This window comes from Coffea arabica, chromosome 10c (assembly GCF_036785885.1).
Source record: "Coffea arabica cultivar ET-39 chromosome 10c, Coffea Arabica ET-39 HiFi, whole genome shotgun sequence".
Lineage (NCBI taxonomy): Eukaryota > Viridiplantae > Streptophyta > Magnoliopsida > Gentianales > Rubiaceae > Coffea > Coffea arabica.
In genome coordinates, this window is record NC_092329.1 from 34643159 (window position 1) to 34648977 (window position 5819).

The window sequence follows — 5819 nt, forward strand, 5'->3', positions numbered from 1 at the left end:
ACTAGTCCTAACTGTACCAGTCAAAAGTCAAAAGGGGTCAACGACCAAGATCCTAGTCCATAGCAGGGCTATCAGGAGGAACCTCCTCCTCGGGATCCTCCTCCGGATCCTCCTCCTCATCATCAGGAATCACCTCAGCAGCGTCCTCAACCAATCTAGTCGCATCAGCCAGAATCTCGAAAGCCCGAGTACGGACATCCCGTCCTAGCCTAGTAAGTCGAGCCCTAGTATCCCGAAGCTCCTCATTAACCACTGCAGATGTGGCTACCTCACCCTCCAGCACTTCCTCAAGCTCAACAATCCGCTCACCCTGAGCGCCAACCATCTGCCTAAGCTCATCTACCTCAGCCTGTAAATCACGGTTGGCATCCACCAACTGACGACACTCGTCGTCCAGAGCATGCACTAGATGGTTCGGGTAGGCGAAAGTCAACCTACACAAACATCGCGGGTATCTGTCATAGGGTGAGTAGCGTACACGAGCTCCTCCTGCTATAGATCGGTAGTAGATAGTCCTAAGGGGCTCGTAATGACCATTCGCATGGCCATTCCCATTAGCTTCCGGGGCTCCATTTCCGTCATCCATACCTGCAAAATAAAATAATAATACCTTTCGGGTTAGAAACTTAAATCACTACCTAATTCCAATATCCTGCAATGCATGCCTAACTTAATCGTTGGTTCATCCCAATCATCACTTGAGGTAGGGCTAACTTAGTTGCTAGCTCGCCTCAAGTATCACTTAGGGTAAGATTAAGTTATCCCATATCGAGTCTTAAAGGTAGAGTATCTAATATGTCTCCCATATAGACCTCTAACCTAGTGCTCTGATACCAACTGTGACGCCCCACATCTCCCTAAGGCGGACCAAAGGGTATCCGCGGACGCCTGCCCAGCTCACGCCAGGACTCAAGCAATTCCATTCAATTTAAAATTGAACTAAACACTTCGACGAGAGCAACATGAATACAATAATGCGGAAGCGTTCAAGCTTAATAAGTCACTTAATGTATATCCAGTACATCGGGTAATCATGAAACGACTTAAATTCAAAGTACACATCAGGGCCCAAACTTTTCAAGTTTACAATTTCCACAAGTACAACCCAAACCAGGGCCTAGTCAAAATATATAACAGGAGTCTTAACAAAATTACAACGGATGGTTTCTCCATATCTCTCCAAGAGTCGGTCCTGTTAAGGAAAACAAAACTATAGGGTGAGCTAAACGCTCGTGAGGCCAAGAACACACATGCAAGCACTTAGTCAAATAACAATCCCAGATTTAATAAATAAAGCCATGTCTTTTCAATAATCAATCAATCAAACAGGAAAAGTAATCAGAAACAATTCAAGGATATAGTAGCTCTCAGGAGCTAAGTTCCACTCGATCTGCCGTTGTCATTCGTATACCTTCCCGCATTGACCCTCCTGTCAACCGGGTCGGTATTTCCATTTCCGTAGATCACCACTTACTTCCCTCCGTCCACCGTACACCCCAAGGGCCCACAATGGCCAATATTGGGCGATACTCAACGAGTATGCCAAGCAAGACCTCTTATTAGGTCGAGCTTATTTGTATCTCATGGCTCGTCCAAATCCCCGACCAAGCCCATTACTGGCTCGAGTCTAAGGACGGCCTATGAGTTTGGGCGTCCCCCATTCATTTGAAAGTCGAGGAGTTCACTCCAACGACATAAGCATTCATGACATAACATTGCATTTCATTCATTCATTCAATACATTTCATTCATTCATTTGAAATTAGAACGAGTGCGATAAAGTACGCACCCGCCCTTATTTTTAAAACTTTCAACAAATCCCACAAATAAGCTAGTATCAAAATTCACACACTTGACACTCACCGAGCAATTCAATAAGAATTATTTTCCGGAAGTTCAAGTGTCCACGGTGAGATCCTCTTGAAGGTCTCCTTGCGCGCCTGGCAATTTAATAGTGGATAATCACACAATTAACCCACTTATCAAGAAAGATTGTACACTAGTACAATCTAAGAATTATTTTGCAAAAAGGAACCTCAATTACACGTAGATCGAGGTTCAACTTGCCTTTTATTAGGTACAATATTATTTGAGTTTTTATCATGAAAATCGAGGGCAAAACGTTTGAATAATACTAAGAGAATTAAGAGTTTTGGAAAAAAAAACTCCTTTGCCTTGAAAAGTGAGAATTTCAGTTTTATCCTAAATCTTTGAAAAATCGTAACTCGCTCGGTATAAGTCGAGAATTGGAAAACTTTATACCGTTGGAACCCTCTGAGAGAGTACTATAAGTTCCTAGAAGACACTTTTCCATGAATCGAAGTGAAAAGTGGTCAAAAATGGGCTTGAAGACGCAGGGTGGGTTTTCATGGCAGAATTAAGTTGGATTTCGGCCAACTTTGGAAATTCGGCACGATTCACACGTTGCAAACCGGCCTCTGAAATTTTCAGCTCAATTAGTGTTGCAAGTGAAGTGTATGATAAAACAAGCGGATCAAGAATCGGAGTTTCGAGCACCGAGATACGGTAGCCCGAAGTTGAGCAAATTCAAGACTGGATGAGAATTTTCCAGATTTGAACCTCTAACTTTAGTAATTCAATTGGGTATCGAAACGAACTTGAATTGGCACCAAAATTGGCAGTATTTCAATACTATATGGAAAGTATCTCTCTATCGAATTTCGGGGAAAAATACCTTCGGCAAGGTAGTTAATTAGCCCACCAAAGTTCAAGAAAAATCCTAAGGCAATCTGCCTTTGACTTGCATTTCCCAATTTCCAATCGTCTAACCAAGAAAGTTATCCAACCATGGTTCATTTGTGAAATAAGGGTCTAAGATACATCCATGATATCTTTGGTAAGTGTTTAATATCAAGAACATCAACTAACAAGTTCACTCCAAGATTTTGTTCCAAACCAGTCCAAAGATTAGGGTTTTCCAAAACAGAGCAGTCCACTTGCTTCAGTCACAACTCAGTCATTATAGCTCGAAATCGAGCATGGCTTATGCCGTTGGAAAATGCATTCATAGAGTTAAAATATCACAGAAGAAATCGTTCCCAAATTCGGCACCCATCTGGTTCAAATTCGGGCATCAAGTTGCTGCCTGAACACTTCATTCCAGAAGAACAGAGTAACAGGACAGCGAACTTAAAACATTTGGTTCGGCTTGCTCACAAAGAATCAGAACGTGCATTATATACCAAATTAAAGCTAGGAATGTCTAGTTTCAAACGCCACCGACGGCACATGATTTCGACATCCGAGGACAGAGTTATAGCCAAAATACTACTGCTGGTCAGAGCATACGCGAATCAGTTTTCCAGATTTGCTGGTTTCTAAAAAAAATTCATTTGCCCATTCAAACCTCATTATTTTTCAATGAAATTTTTCACACATCTAATACATCCTACAAACATCCAATTCAAGCCATTAAACCATTAAAAATTGGCCTGGAAATGGCCGAACATGGCAGGGGCAAAATCGGAAATTTTAGCTTCTTACACCCAATGAAGTTCCTACTAATTACCCACCACTAATGCATCATTATAATCACTAAACCAACAATATAATCACCATCAATCATCACATCAGCAACAACAACCCAAGTGTGGGAATTCCAAGAGCCCACAATCACATTTTTACACCATACAAAAGCTAACCAAATGCATGCATGAACTTAACAAGGCAAGATAGCTTCCAATCTTCAAGTTCTCAAGGGTAGATCATCACTTACTTTGGGGTTGATGTTCAAGCAGAATTTCGGTCCTTTTTGCCCCAGAAAAACCGTGAGTTTTAGCTCTCTTTTGCAGCTCAAAATGCTCCTCAAGTGTCAAGCTAGGTGTGGTGCAAGTTTGGTTAAATTTGGAGGTGATTTGGGGTGGTTTTTGGGTGGGATTAGTGTGCAGAAATTTTAGAACAAGGAGTTAGAGAGAGGGAGTGTTTTGGCCGGCCATGAGGAGAGAGAAGAGAGAGTGTGTTTGATCTAAGTTAGCTTCCAAGAGAAGGTGCAATGTGTGGTGCAAAATCACCCAAAAGTCAACTCTCATTAGGGGCCGTTTGGTGCGATTACGGCTCGATTTTTTTTTCGCACGTTTGGTTCACTAGTGCACTAAACCTCCAAGGCATATATATTCATGTAAATATTATTCACTCTTAGTTGTCCCGAAATAAGGGTCTAAAGTCTCCCAATCGAAGTCGCGCGTGTGAAAACGCGTACCGTCAATTTTACCGCTATAACTCGAAACTTTCGAAAAATTCTTATAACGATTGCACTACTAACTATCACTTGAATATTTATTCATAAGATTACCTATTTTAGGACCATAGTACAAGTCTCCAATATTCCAAGCTTATCGTGCTACTACGCGGATAAAATCTCCAAGTATAGAGGACGAATTGGTCTTTTTTTAAAACATGAAAGTTGTAGGTATTGATGTTTTGGAGGTGCCTGTAAAATTTCAGGTCATTTGGAGTAGTGTAGAGGGAGATATGCCGTTTTTACTGTTGCTGTTCTGGGTTGATCAGAATGCAAAAACTGCACTTGTAATTGGCCATTTTGACTGGAATTGCTTTGGTTTTAGATGTTTGTGTCTTCTGATGAAATGTAGCTGGATGTCTTAGCTACCATACGCCTTTGGAATCAATGCATTTGGACTTGTATAGACTGAGTTGGACTAATTACAGCATTGAGTGATTTGCAAACCTGCAATTACGGTTCAGGTTGTGGTATTCTGCATTTTTGACCTAGTTGTGCTAGGATTTGGACTGAGTGGCCTTCTACATTGTTGTAGCCCTATCTCTTATCTTCGAAACGGTGGGTCTTGTACCTTCATCTGACAATCGTAGAGCCTTTGGTACCATTACCGTAAAATGACGTCAAAACTATTTTTCTGATTTTGAGCTTAAGTTTCATTTCCGGATTTCTTCCCCTAGCTTGACTTGCACTAGTACTACTTGGAGCTTGCTGAATGGCTATTGGATGAACTTGTTGTTGTGTGTCTACCTTTGGGACTGGTTGAGGAAATAATGAAGCCATGATGGCTGGAAAAGTTAGCAAATTCAGGGGAAGTGCTGTCCGAACTTTTAAAGGACTTGTTTGCATTGAGTTTGTGATCTAAGACTTGGATTTGAGCAAGGCAATGATACATGATGGATGGTTTCTGAGCCGTGGAGGTGAGTGACCTCAAACTACTTCTAAAGTTGTTTATGAACCGTTTCTTACATTATTTACTTTTGAACTGTTTCCAAAGTTACTTTTGAAATGTTTTCTTGCATATCATGCGTGCTGGCATGTGAGTGTGCCTTGTTTGCTATATTTCTTGACTTCATGACTTGTATTTTGGTTGATAACGTGTTAAGCGCTTATAATGATTTCCAAAACGAGTTTTCGAGGCGAGTGTGTACTTTATCGCACTCGACCTCGATAAATGTGAAATTTTCGATTGAAATGTTACTTGCGCATGAATGTAAGCCTTTTGGGCTGAACTGGCCATTGCTCCTTGTTACCGGTCGTCTTGAGCCAGAAGCGGACTCGGTCAGGCGATTAGGAACTTGGGTGAACGTTTGGTATACTCGAGTATTACCTATGTAGGTTGGTGGAGCCTGGCCAAAAGCCAGGGACGGGATGAATGAAATGAAATGAATGACCTAATGAGCGAGGAAATGTCAGGAGAATGAATGTATCCTTTCATGAATGTTACTATCGCTTTCCATTGTAAATGTTTCTTGAATTATTGATAATCCATATTTACTGTTTTGCAAATGTTGTAGTTGTTTCCGGATTTATCATTTGATTTATGACATCATTGAAATGAACT

General features: G+C 41.2%; 1 long non-coding RNA gene across 1 annotated transcript; it reads right to left on the reverse strand.

The window, feature by feature from the left end:
* Positions 1-1089: 1089 nt before the first annotated feature.
* On the reverse strand, positions 1090-3877 carry LOC140016029 (uncharacterized). The gene is made up of 2 exons (XR_011822357.1): positions 3737-3877; positions 1090-1192 (listed from the first exon to the last, which is right to left on the reverse strand). It is a non-coding gene; the product is annotated as an uncharacterized lncRNA (long non-coding RNA).
* Positions 3878-5819: the final 1942 nt, after the last annotated feature.